Source organism: Anas platyrhynchos, chromosome 8 (assembly GCF_047663525.1).
Source record: "Anas platyrhynchos isolate ZD024472 breed Pekin duck chromosome 8, IASCAAS_PekinDuck_T2T, whole genome shotgun sequence".
Taxonomy (NCBI): domain Eukaryota; kingdom Metazoa; phylum Chordata; class Aves; order Anseriformes; family Anatidae; genus Anas; species Anas platyrhynchos.
The window spans coordinates 39,614,153-39,627,263 of NC_092594.1; positions in this window are offsets into that span (position 1 = coordinate 39,614,153).

A 13,111-nucleotide genomic window follows, 5' to 3' on the forward strand; every position below is an offset into this window, starting at 1 on the left:
CAAAGACACAGGGCAGGCACCAAAGACCCAGTCCCAGCCTCAAACCTGGCCATGCCACACAGCAGCAGCACTCACCCAAATATCCTACCATGCTGACACTGTGCGTTGTGTGCCACACAAGGCAAAGAGGGGGACCAGGAAGCCCTACACCCCCCTGTGCCCTGCTCTGCCCAGATCCCAGGGTCCAGTCTGGGGCCATCACAGGGAGTCTGGCACACAGGTGGAGCTGGCAACAGGACAAGCACCAGGGCAAACACCAACTCCCATTGCACTGCATCCCTTCAGCCTTCTCAGCTTGCAGACTCACATGCCTCCTCAGTGGAGCCAGAGGCCAACCCAGCCACCCAGGAGGGAGCGGGAGGGGTGATCCCATGGGAGATCCTCCACCCCAGGCTTTCACGGGGTGGGCCCCCCACAGGCACCCATGGCACCCAGCTGTAACAACCACAGCAGCATCTGCACTCTCCAAATGCATGGGACAGGGGAACATAGCACTGAAATTGCAGCAATCTTGTAGGTGGAGGTGAGGGAAACTTGAAAGGGTCAAGTCTAGGCAATACTTTCCTGTCTCAGGGAATCACATGCAGTTTGGTAGAGGAGAGAGAAGGGAGGCCTGTCAACCTTCATTGGCCACAGGTAATGGTACACAGTAATTTCTTCTGATAATGTCACCAGAAGAGGAAATCCTGCAGACTAAACTCATTAGGGTCTGAGGGCAACATCATGAGGGGCTTTCATTCTGCAGGAAGAAGGACCATAGCCTGAGTTGTCTGAGAGGGGAACATCTGTGGTACACAGACTGAAGGCTCTGAGTCATTCCATTTTTGATATGTTTTAGTTCTTAAAGCCAAACTTCTCACTTTCCAATTGAAACTTATCTGTCCTTTCAAAAAGAAGAAAATAAAAATAAAAAAAAAGTTGGCATATGTTTTTAAGAGCCAGTAATTTGGAAGTATTTGAACAACTTTTCTTTGTTGTTGCAGTTTTATCAAGCAGGTCACTAAGTAAGACATTACATTTCCAAAACTGATAATTCTAGAGGCCATTAAATGTCATGTGGCTATTTCCATTGGCTTTGCATCAAGACCAATAACACCTTGAATATGAGGCTTTCCAAGTACTCTGTGGGCAGTGGTGGCATAGTCTTCAACAGGCCTTCACCAAAGGGTGCATCATTTGCCAAAAATAACCATTGTTATTCATGCAGGACACCTGAGGTGTGTAGAGATTTAGCACCCATCCCTCCCATCCTTCGTGTACCTGCAGGTCTGATGTATGCCCCTCATGGAATGGGCAGGAGGTGGCACTATGGCATGGGGCTGCCTCTTAGAAGAGCAGTCTGTTCCCCCAGGCACTAGTGGGATTGCCAGCCTTGTCAGTCCTGTGACCACCACTTGCATCAACACCGATAAACTGTCCACAATGTTCATCGGTTTGTCCCACGTGTTCTCTGACCTTTAGGTTGCTTCAGTTGTTTTTCTGCACACTGGTAACAGATTTGGAGAAAACATGCAAGTTTCTCCTTTTCTTAGTCCATAGCACAGCAGCAAAGCTTAGCTCACTCAATAGAAGAAAGCCCTTGATTTCTTTTTCTTCAAGCCCTCCCGCTGCGGCGGTGATTTCCTGGGGACGGCATCTTGGCCACAACTCCTCTCCTGCATTAGCAAAGCCATCCCACCCCATACTCCACAACACAGCTGGATCCCACCCATGTTTAGGGAGAGACTTGTGCATGGGACTTGATGCAGGCAAAACTCAACTAGCTGATTAAAGAAATTGGGCCTTATCTTGAAAAAAGCAAACAAACAAAAAAAGACTTTATACCAACATCAGTCAGAAATTTTCCAATGGACACATTTACCTCATAACATATCAGCCTGTCTAAAGCAAAACATCTTGGAGAACAATGTTACTTTTGAGGAATGTCAGTTTTAAAATAAAAATGAAGAGAAAGCATTTCCAGTAAAACAAAGCATTCTATTTCTCTTTTGAACTACTTTTTTTTTTCTTTTCACTTTTTGAAGCTAATATTGTCCAATAAACTGTAAAATAAAATATCAACATTTCAATACAGAATTTTGATTTTGTTAATAAGACTGTTCAATATTTTTTTTTAGAATTTAAGATCACAGAACATGTTGAAGAAAAAAAAAATCTTTTCCAGAATGAAAGGCTAAAATCATAAACTTCACAACAAAGTTAAAAGTCCTATACCTGCACTGCTGCACTTTATGTGCACTTTAAAACCATATCTATGGATTATATTCTTTCTCTCAGCATGTTTAAAATATCCATGTAACCATTCATTTTCAGACAAACATATGTATTTCATCTGTGTATAAGCATATTTCCATGAGAAACTTAAAATTCACAGAGAGAATACCAAATCTTGCAGTCATTATTCAGACTAAAGGCAGCGGGCACTTTGACAGAGTATGGAACATGGGATTTGTTACACAAACAGTGCTACAATTTCATTTTTTAAACTCTGAATGTCTATGCTTGTCATCACTAAATACACAAGTAGTTTTTGCATCCAAAAATGTAAATAACACATTATACGAACTAAACCATTTGTCTAAGGTGGCCTTTCTTAGAAATGAAAGATCTGATATTAAGAGGAATATAAACAGTCTGAAAAATCAGTCAATTGAATCTCTGTGACTCCAATCCAGGAGTTGCAGTTGAACTCAAAACTGGTCTGCTCTGTTCAGAATAAGTAAAAAAGCCTCAAAATGTCCTAGAGGCTAGGCTCTGTCTAGCCAAGTAAAACAGGCACGATTTATCTGCAGAACAGGTTTTTACACACATTGTAAAAACAGCACATATACAGATGTGTACTGTAGCATTATGCACCCCACATCTCTTTGTGGTAGGAGCCAGTTCTGGGTTGTGCTCTGGCTCACTGCTGCCTCTGGGTCGCTGCTCTGGCACAGGCAGGGAGACTGGGCAGGATCCACATGCAAGCACAGGCCATGTGGTACCCCGCTGGCCCCCGGGGCCCAGTGCTGTCACCCCACAGAGCCTAGCCAGCAAAGGGGCTGGAGAAACAGTTGCTCCCGGGAGGCTGGGGCTCGCTGTGAGTGGAGGTGCTGGGCTTGCCGGCCTGTGGGTAGGACTGCGTGGAGCTCCTGGAAATCCGTCTGCAGCATGCTTTGGGTGTTAGAGCACATTTTCCATTCAAAACCTGGAACTGGATATTGTGCTAAACCTCCCATCACCAAATACCCACATATGAGGCAAGTGACTGAAACAGCAGTAACAACCATCGGAGGTACTGCAAGCTATTTACTCAGGGACCTGTTAGTTTAGATAATGTCCTGTGCCGATGGCAGTGGGCCCAGGCCTGTCCCTGCTGAAGTCAATAGATTCATTGTCTTAACCCTGAGCGGGGTAAGCCTCATGTGAGGCCAGCCTGGGTCTAAATTACATCTTTCAGATGCACATTGCAGATTGTTAAACTCCTACGTGAGGAGCAAAGACATTGCTGCTGGAATCCACGGTTTCAGATTGCAGAGCAGAGCACTGAATATACAGTGAAAAACTGACATGAAACCTACTTTTAAATGCATGTGTGTTTATGTAATCTATCCCTGGAACTGTTTATTAGTATTGTGAACTGTAAGTATATAACCTTAAAATAACCTCTTCATCCAGTATCTTATTTGCAGAGGAAGATATTACACCCCTTAACTGGATCCATTACTCTCCCAATGCTTCCCTAAAATAACTGTTTTGATTTGGGAATTCAAATGAAAGGAAGCCTATGCATGTAGGCCAGCACATATTTAAAGTATCATTCCTGTTAATTGAGCTGGTCTAATTCTGCTTCCTTCTTCTTTCTTCATTGTGGTCTTTAAAGTACTTTGCATCAGATCCATTAGCTTGTGCTTTCACCTGTATATTGTCTCTCTTCTAAAACAATAGAAACAGGGTCATGAACAGACAAATCCTGCACCAGCATGGCCTACCAACTCTCCGTGTAAGAGGACTATCCTTCAGATGATCCCCAAAAAAATGAGAGCTTGCCACTGATCCAAGATGAATGGAGTCTCCTTGCATCTTTATATGTACCTTGCTGAGGACTGACACAAACCCTAATACACTTTGTGTGAGCATCTGATCTCAGCTGATCTCCAAAATGATTAATTTTCTGTTGCTGGTGTGTAGTGGTTCTCTGAAAGTGAGACAGAAGGAATTACCTACCACATCTCCTGTAACAAAGTGGGAGATGCTGTACTCAGTGAAACCATGAAGATACACTTGCAGAGCAGGCTGCCCTACACTGATTAACTATTCTAATTATGCAGTATATTATTCTTGTCTATACAACCAGTGTTGTATAAAAAAAAAAAAAAAAAACAAGTCCATTTGCCAAGTCAGACCAATAAAAGCATACTTTCTTTGTTCTGATTGTCATTTACAGTAAAAATAGTGTAATAACTGTAGAATCTCTACAAACCCTGAAAGACAGCAGAATTAGAAAGAAGGAATGCTACTATTCTACTGAGCAGAACTTCTTTAGTGATTTAATCTGCACAAAAAGTAGGATCCAGGAATATGCATAATGCTATTTCTTAAGAAGGAAAATAAATTTTGTTTCTTTTACATGCCTATTTCTAAATATATTTTTGTACTCAAATAAAAATGTTCTTGTATTTGAGGTCTTAACCATATCATTAGTGACAACAACAAATCAAGGTTGCTGAATCCCATTCTGATTTATTTTGCTGATGGAGTTAAATAAGAAGTACATAAAACACAATTGAGTCATTTTAAGTCCTCTCTTCAAATCCTAATCATGAATTGCTGCATCTAGATAAAATCTAAACAGAACAAAGCTTTTTCTTTGGTGTAAACAGGGAGATGTACAGAGCAGAGTCCCCACAAACTCCAGTGGAGGTAAATACCTTCACTGCCTATTAGGATTTCTGGTTAGAAATTTGCTCAGTGATATTGGGACTGTGTATGAATGACTACACGGCATCTACTATTAGGAATAACTAGTGCAAGGAAACTAACTACAGCACATGTTATATAGAAAAACACTAGCCTAAGGATTAGAAAGGTCTGACAGTTGCTCAAACAGAAAGGAAGATAGAAATGCTTTGTTTACCTGTGCTGTCAGCTCCCTCTTGGTTGTTAGTGACATTTCTGCAGGGCACACTGGGTCAATCAGCCCTTGCACTTCAAGGCAGCTTGCTTTGTTCATTTTCAAGCACCTACCTGCACAGAAACCAGACTGACTTCTCTAGCTAAGGCATTGCACAAGTCCAGATAATGATTAGACTCTTGGCCCGAAGACCCCATTTGAAGAGGATCTCAAAACTCTCACTCATGAGACACTCTCAAGGGACAAACGAGTACGGCTGTGTGCAGACCACTAGCAGTGTGGCAGAACAGAGCTTGATTTCAGCCCTTCTGATAATAAGTGCAGCACTGCAGCAAGGGGTGTCTGTTGCTGAAGATCTGGAGCTCACCAGAGTACAGCAGGGCACTCCAGCTGTGCAGGAAGGGCAGGATGGCAGTACGAGCAGCCATGCAGGAGAGGTACACGCATCCCTGCTGTGTCAGTCACACCTGAGCTGTAAGTGGTGTGACAGTCTAGGACAGCTGAGCCCTGGCATGGTCTCTGCCATCACACATCATATTACATGTACACCACAAGTAGAGGTTGGAGGGTTATTAGCCCTTGTTATGCCTGTCAAATTAGCCCCACTCTGCACACGTACACAGTACCCTGCAAATATGTGCCTGCTGATCTACACAACTTCATATACCTTTTGCCAGTCACAGGGTGAGTCCTGGCCTAGAGGTCATGACCCTGCCACAAAGCAGATAAGAAATGTAGCAAGTAGCAGATTTGTTGGATGATCTAGCTGTTCTCCTACCACTAGATGTGGGAGATCATGGATCTCTCCTCTCATCTCACTTTTCCCTGAGTGATACCCAGATGTCTTCCCCTGCAGGGACAAGCCTTTCACCATAAGCAAGTGCACATGAGCCCACATAGCAGGGCTGCACTCCTTGAGCCTGACAAGAGCTGGAGCCTGCAGCTGCATGCAGTGCACATGAGAGGAAGGAAATCCAAGAGAGGTGATCTGCCACATGGCCACTGATCTTCAGATGGTCAGATACCTGAGCACCAGAGAGCAAAGGTTGCAATGCTGGAATGCAGCCAAAGTTAACCTCAAAGTCTTCAGACAGCCAGTGATAGCTCTGTGTCTGTTCAAGAAGTGCTATCATGGACCAGACTAGTCACCAGCTTGCTGGAGGAATGAGCTGTAACTAGTGCCTCTGCCTGTTCCAGAGGATATGTTTGTGGTTAGACAGGCACTGCACATTTGATTATTCCATGTATCTGCTGCAGCAGTCGTTCTAAACCTATTTTCCTTATTTGTTCATTATAGGAAGAAGTCCTTCATTATAGTGACACCTTTGTTGGTCTTTGGATGCAAGAGTTGTCTGGACAGATGTCATTCATCTTGTAATATCTAGTCATGCATATCACAGTTGAAAAGTACTTTCATAGTTTTTAGCTCAGAACAGAATCCACATGTTCTCCTTTTGTGCCTCAGCAGAGATTTACCTGTCTGAGATGCTTGCTGTGGGATCTTGCACATCCCATTTAACACCAATGCTGAGACAAAAAGCATCATATGCCCTGACTTGTTCCTACGCAGGGACTCAGTGCATGATCAGTTGTCTTTATAAAAATTCCCCCTGAACTCTGTCATGAACTGCATATATACCAGATGGGATGCAGCAAAGACAGGATAAATGTAATTTCCATTTCTGAACTATGATTTTGTCTTATCAGGATACCCAGACTCCCAAAATAACAATGAAAAGTAGAGATGGAAACATAGCAAAAGTCACTGCAGAGCATAAACAGTAAAATAAGACAGAAAGGGGCTATGGCTCCCCACTCTGCTCACATCTGTGTGGGAGGCAAAAGCAAACAGACCTTAGCAACAGCACAGCTGTTGTGACAGGCACAAGACAGGTAGACTTTCAGGGAGTTGTTTTTCCACTTAACAAAAATACTTAATTTCAGCCCTGACTCTGCTGCATATACCGGGAGCCTTTCAGTGGTTAGGAGCAGTACAATACAAAGTCCACAGTTCTGTGGTTCTCTGGTACAGTGTGATGAGCACAGGTCCATTGCATTCTCCATTTTGTAAGCCTGCTTCTCAATGTCATCAGGGGCCGGTTGCTGGCAATCCAAATATTTGGATATGAATAAGACAGCAGAAGAGCAGCAATATTATGGTCTTATAACCCTAACTGCAAGTCAGTACTCCATTCAATTCTTAGGTTGTTTTTCATCCTATTAGTCCCTCTCTTCATGAAAGTTAGATAAATAATTTTTCTCCTGCTCAAGCATCAACATTCAGATGGTATTAAGGAATAGCAAAACATCAGACAGTGAAGTGCTGCTTTATGCATAGCTTTTTCCATGTAGCCAGCCAGAGCTGACTCATTTTTGAATGTTTATTTGCAGATATTAAAACAAACAGTTGTCTTTAAAATCTCCTGTGAATCCCTCTGTCACTTTCTTCTCCTTGTAATCCCAAACTGAAGCAATGAAAAGAAGGTTATCATTAGATCATCCGTAAAACATCATCTTCTGTTCAGCTTTTACTGTGGGGTACAAGAGATACTAAGAGTATCATATAGAGAGTACAATGGCTCTTATGCCCTGCAAAACAGACAAGCAGTTTTGCACAGAGCAGTGAGGACAACTCCTGTATGTGCAAACAATAAATTTAAGGTACATGCATGAAAAGTAAAATGTGCTCTTTATGTTGTTGATCGCTTCTGTTATTTTTCAGAGTTTTTTGTTGGTTAGTTAGTTTTACTTATGCTTAGTGAAACACTTCCTTTCTGCTCTTCAAAAGCAGAATAGCTCGGGTCCTGCTGGCCACAACAGGAATAGGACTGGATCCAGATTCCCAACAGTTGTAGCAAAGGTACCATAGAACAATCCTTATTCCTAGACCTGCAGTGTGCTTACAGATCAAAGATGCATTTTAATCCTGATCAGTGTACTTTAATGTATGAATAGATTAGTTAGTATCAGAAAACTTCTAGAAAAAAAACAGGCTGCCAAAAGGAGTTACATTAAACTTATATGTCATTATCCATACCTTGTCCCCTGTCTAGAATTACTTTTTTTTTTTTTTTTTTTCTTTTCCCAAGCACAACATTTAATAAAAGTAGATGTCTGGGCAGAAATACGCTCTGTCACTCTGTCTAGATATTTCATTCTCCTCTGGAGCAACAGCACTCTGGCAACAAGTAAAATTTCCCCATTTAGTTATACGAGTGCCAGTTAAGAGTTAATGAAGCTACATCAGTGTAAAAATTAGAAACACAATGAAGAATAAGATCCCTTATCGCTACTTAAACCACTAAGCTGAACACCTGTACTGTCTCTGCGCTTTCAAAATAAATGTATTTTATTTCAGAAAATTACAGTAGCACTTTGTACATACCAGTCACAAAATTATTAATCTTGTATAAATCTTGATATTTCTACTTGTAAATACTTGCAAACATTTGGGGAATTGTAACCTGTGGTAGCAAACTGAGATCTTGTTTCTGGAGGTTCTCTGTGGTTTTCAGATCTGGTACAAGTGAATCACCTTTTTTCATGAGCTTCCTTCCCAAATTGTCTACTTAGCAAACAAAATGTCTCTGGATAGGGAGTCCCAAATGTGCTGTTTTTAACAGATATTTTCATTTTAATACACATATGCTGAACATTGTATCAATGTGTAAAGTCATAAATTAGCTGGGGAAAGCTTTGAAATAGAGTTTACATCTTGAAACAGAGTGAATCTGTCTGTTAATTCGCATCACAAAGAACAGTCCTTTGTACTGACAGGCTGAAAGAAAGTCCCACCAGAGTGTGCAACGAGACATTCACTGTAATATTCTCTGTGTTACTGCCTTAATCCTGCAGCAGACAAAGTCATTCGAAGTTCTATATAGCAGCCAAAATGTCTATCCATGGCTAGTTTGAGAGACTTAAGTATTAGTGTCAGAGGTACTACTCCTCTTTGAATCCTGATTTTCACCAAGCTGAGTACTACTTGAGCCAAAAGTCCCATGAATGTCTGTAGCTGAGCTCTGAAAAAAATAAATAATAATAATAAAAAAAAAAAATCACGAAATCTGTGAGTAATTAGCCACTTAGAAATCGCTGAATAAATTTCAAACAAAAGCAAGGACATTTTAAAGGTTCTGTTTTGGCTCAGTGCATGATACATGGATGGGAAGATGGGACTGAGGATCATACTATTCACCCTGCTTAACTTGTACTGTGACCTTGGACATGGGAAAGAGGTGGGATTTGATCCCAAGACAGCAAATACTATTTTTCTCTGAAAAGCATTTGCTCTCTTGTGGGGGAGGAAAGTTTTCGTTCGTTAAAACAGGTAACTTCCTTTGCCTGCCCCAGGCTGAGTTGCGCTTGGCATTCAGAGGCATGACTCAAAATGAAGGAGAGGGTCCTGTGAAAGGCAGCTGCCTACTCTACAAGTCAGTTCATGCAAGCAGGTCCGCTGGCATTTGGTGCTGACCCTATTTGCTTTCTGTAATTTGTATTTGCCCCGAGATATTGTGCCAACGCTAAATCTCCCTTCTCTCAGGAAGCCATTACCAGCGAGGCAAACGGAGGAAAGGTGTGAGCCGGACCCTGCCGGCCGTACCGGCTCGAAATCGGCCGTACCCCACTGGGGACCAGCCGCCCGCCGAGCCGCTCCCGGAGCCGCGGTGCACCCGGAGGCCCGGCCCTGAGCCCGGCGGAGCCGCAGGGCAGTCCCGCAGCGCCCCGTACCCCGTGTACGACTGCTCCACCTCGCAGTGCGTAGGAAGGTTCCCTTCAGTAGCCTCATCTTCAAAGATTTTTATTTGCCACCTCCGCTGTTTCCCTCTAGCCGGCACTCTTGGCAGCTGCTGTCAATGCGCGCGAAAGCACGGCGGGCCCCGGCCCGGGGAGCACACACCTCATCCCGACGGACGCCGAGGGCAGCGGCATCCCCACCGCGCCCGGCGGAGCGCCGCCGCCGAGCCCCACGCTCGCGTCCCGCCAGGGCACCGACCCTCATCGCGGAAAGCGGAGGCGGGGGCTCCGCGGAGGGACCGGAGCCGTGCGGGGCCGGGGGCGCACGGCAGGGTGCGTGCAGCACCGCGCACACGCTGCCCGCGCTCCCGCCGGGGCGGAGCTGCGGCCCCTTCGCGAAGCGTGGAGCGCAAGACGGCTCGGAGCCAGCCGGAGGGTTCGCTGCTCCCACAGCACCCGCCTGGGGCCCTGGAGCCCCCCAAAGCCAGCGCCCGGGCGCGGACCGCCCTCCTGGGCTTCGCTGCGGGGACCCGCCGAGGCGCCCTGCCCCGGCCGCTCCTCGGTGGCCACGGTAGCGGGGAGCCGAGGCGACGGGCGGCGTCGGGGTGACCCCTGGCCGGCCCCCGCAGCCCTCCTGCTGCCGTTGCCCCTCGGACGTGTCGCAGGAGCCCGGAGCAGGGGCAGCTGCCGCGCGGCCTCTCCCTCGCAGAGGGGTGAGGGAGAAGAAAGGGGCTCTGTCCTCACCGGCGGCGACCGAGGTAGCCGAGAAGCTCCGGCGGGCCCCCTCCGCCCCTCGGCACACGCGTTTCCATTTGACGGCCCAGGTCTCCTGCCAGAGAGCAGTGTTTATTCATTACATAAACAGAAGTGAAAGGAATTAAGCGGGTAGATGTGATAGCTCAGGGGTACCTTTCAGGCTCTTCAGCATAGATTTTCTACGCTTGTAGAAAACAGGACATCCTTACAACCGAAAACAGGCAGTAAGTTTTGTAGCTGTGTATTCATAGACAGCCAACGATGGTTTCCATTTAGGTTCTGCCCTACAGCGTGCTAAGGGCAAAGAGCTCTTTTACATAATGTGATCACTGTTACAATTTCCTCTGTCCCTGGCACTTTCCCTAAATGAATGACAGCATGACACAATTAGCACGGATGCTTAAAAGGTCAGCTTATAGATAAAGGTTTTCACTGCAATTTCAAGAATGCATAGGTGCAACACCTAATTTGAACATGCATAGGTTTCATCCAGGTAGTCTGTTCATGGTGTGGAAATCAAATACACAATAGTGAGACCTAAGTAAATGAGGCAAAGCTATTGCAGTTACACTCTGGGGTGCCAGAACGACTCCCTACACTTACTTCTGCCGTGCAAGGGCCACTTCTCTAAAACGATGCAGGGCTGCATCCCAATACCTCCCTTCTTGCTGTTTGCCTCCCCTGCCTCCATGTTTCTACAGGGGAAGAAAAGAAAAGAAAATGGAAGAAAGGGAAGAAAGAGAGGAAGTGAGGAAGAAAAAGCTTTGCATCAAGTTCCGGACATTGGCACAAGAACCGCCAGCTCACACATTCGATTAGGACACAGAGACATTTCCCTCTGACTGACTTGGTCATTCCCAACTAAGCAACACGGAGCTCCACACTGGAACAGTCATGAGCAAAAGCCACATGTGTACAGCTTCAGAAGATACTGGACCCACAAACTGAAGACAGAGAGCCTGGCCCAATAAAAGTGCATTACACAGATTTAGATTTGGAAAACAAGTTATTGTTAAGAGACTGGGCTGGTTTACCCCTCACTAAACCAGCCCAGAAGCAAGAATTCAGGACTAGTCCAAACCCTGCAGCTTTCACCAATGGCTGGAGCCAGTGGGGATGCAAACTCACAAAGAGCAAGCCCGAGCATGCTGGCTTGATTCCACTGCCTGTCTGCTGCAGCCCTCAGAGGCCCCCGCAACCCAGGGGGCTGTGGTCTACAGATGGAAAACCTCTGGATACTGGCAGGTGTGCAAGTATCAAAGTACGTATAAGAGGATGGCTGAGACAGGAGAGGGGAGCGTGCATGGAAGTGAACTTTGTCCCGCATAGCTGTCAGGCTCTCCTCTCCGATCTGTCTCTCCTGCCAGACAGCTGCTGGCAAATGAAGTGACCACATGGCCCCACGGTTGCACAAGGAGCAAACCGCACAGAGCCAGAGCAGAACGCGCAGTCCCTCCTCCTTGCCTCACCCGAGCCTCCCTCCGGGAGCACGGAGAGACCTGGAGGTCCATAAACGAACGGGGAGGTGAGACTGCGAGATGAGGGCACACAGCCGTCGGGCGGGCTGCGGAACCTCATTGCCGCTGCCAGCGCAGGACAGGCTCGGAGCAGGTGGCGGGGAGGCCGCGACCGGCGGGGTTCCGCCGGGACAGCGCCCGGCCCGCTGGGGGCGGCGAGGCAGCGCGGAGCGGTGCCGCCGCCAGGCTGGGCAGAGGCGGGCTGCGGGGAGGGCGGCGCGGTCGCAGCTGCGCTACCCGGGCGCAGTCGCTCCCTCGCAAGCCGTGCGAAACGCCGCGAACGGAACGCTTGTCCCGCCGTGTCCCGCGAGCCTCCGCGCCCCCGGCCGGCACCTCCTGCAGCACATCCTTAGCAGAGGCGTAGCTGGAGGAGCGCGGGTCCGCCGCCCGCCGTCGTTTTCGGGGACCCCCGGGGCAGGGGACGGCGCGGAGGCAGCCGCAGGGCGGTATCGCCCCGGCGGCGAGAACGGACCGTGCGCTACGGGACTAGCGGGGGTGGGCGGCCCAGCTTTACCGCAGCTTAGTTTCAGCGCCCGCTTTTCGTAAACTGACCGCGATGCCATTTTTAATTTCTCAGCAGCCCGACTTTTTCGCGGGAGAGGAAGTTTCGCTAGAGCGCCCTTCAGAGAGAAGCATCCAGCATCTGCGCTACGGTGCAGTCTGAGATTAAGAAGCCCATGTGCCAATACCCTCTCGTTAAAACCACCCTTATTCTCCGCGTTCAGCATTTTCTTCGTGCTGCGCCTTGCTGTCAGATATTTAAGAGATCTCTCCTGCGTGTAACTGATTAGCACTCTCCCCCACACACATCCTCGCATTACTTGTGAGAGAGAGGAATCAGAAACAGGCGCAGTCCCCCCGTCGGAGAGTCCCGTGGGAGTCCTCCACTCCTTCTCGCTCCGCGCACAGAAGCCCGCGCTCCCTCCCGGCGCTCTCCAGCGCTCGGCTCTGCTCGCAGCCTCGACAGGACAAGGCTGAGGCCGCCCCG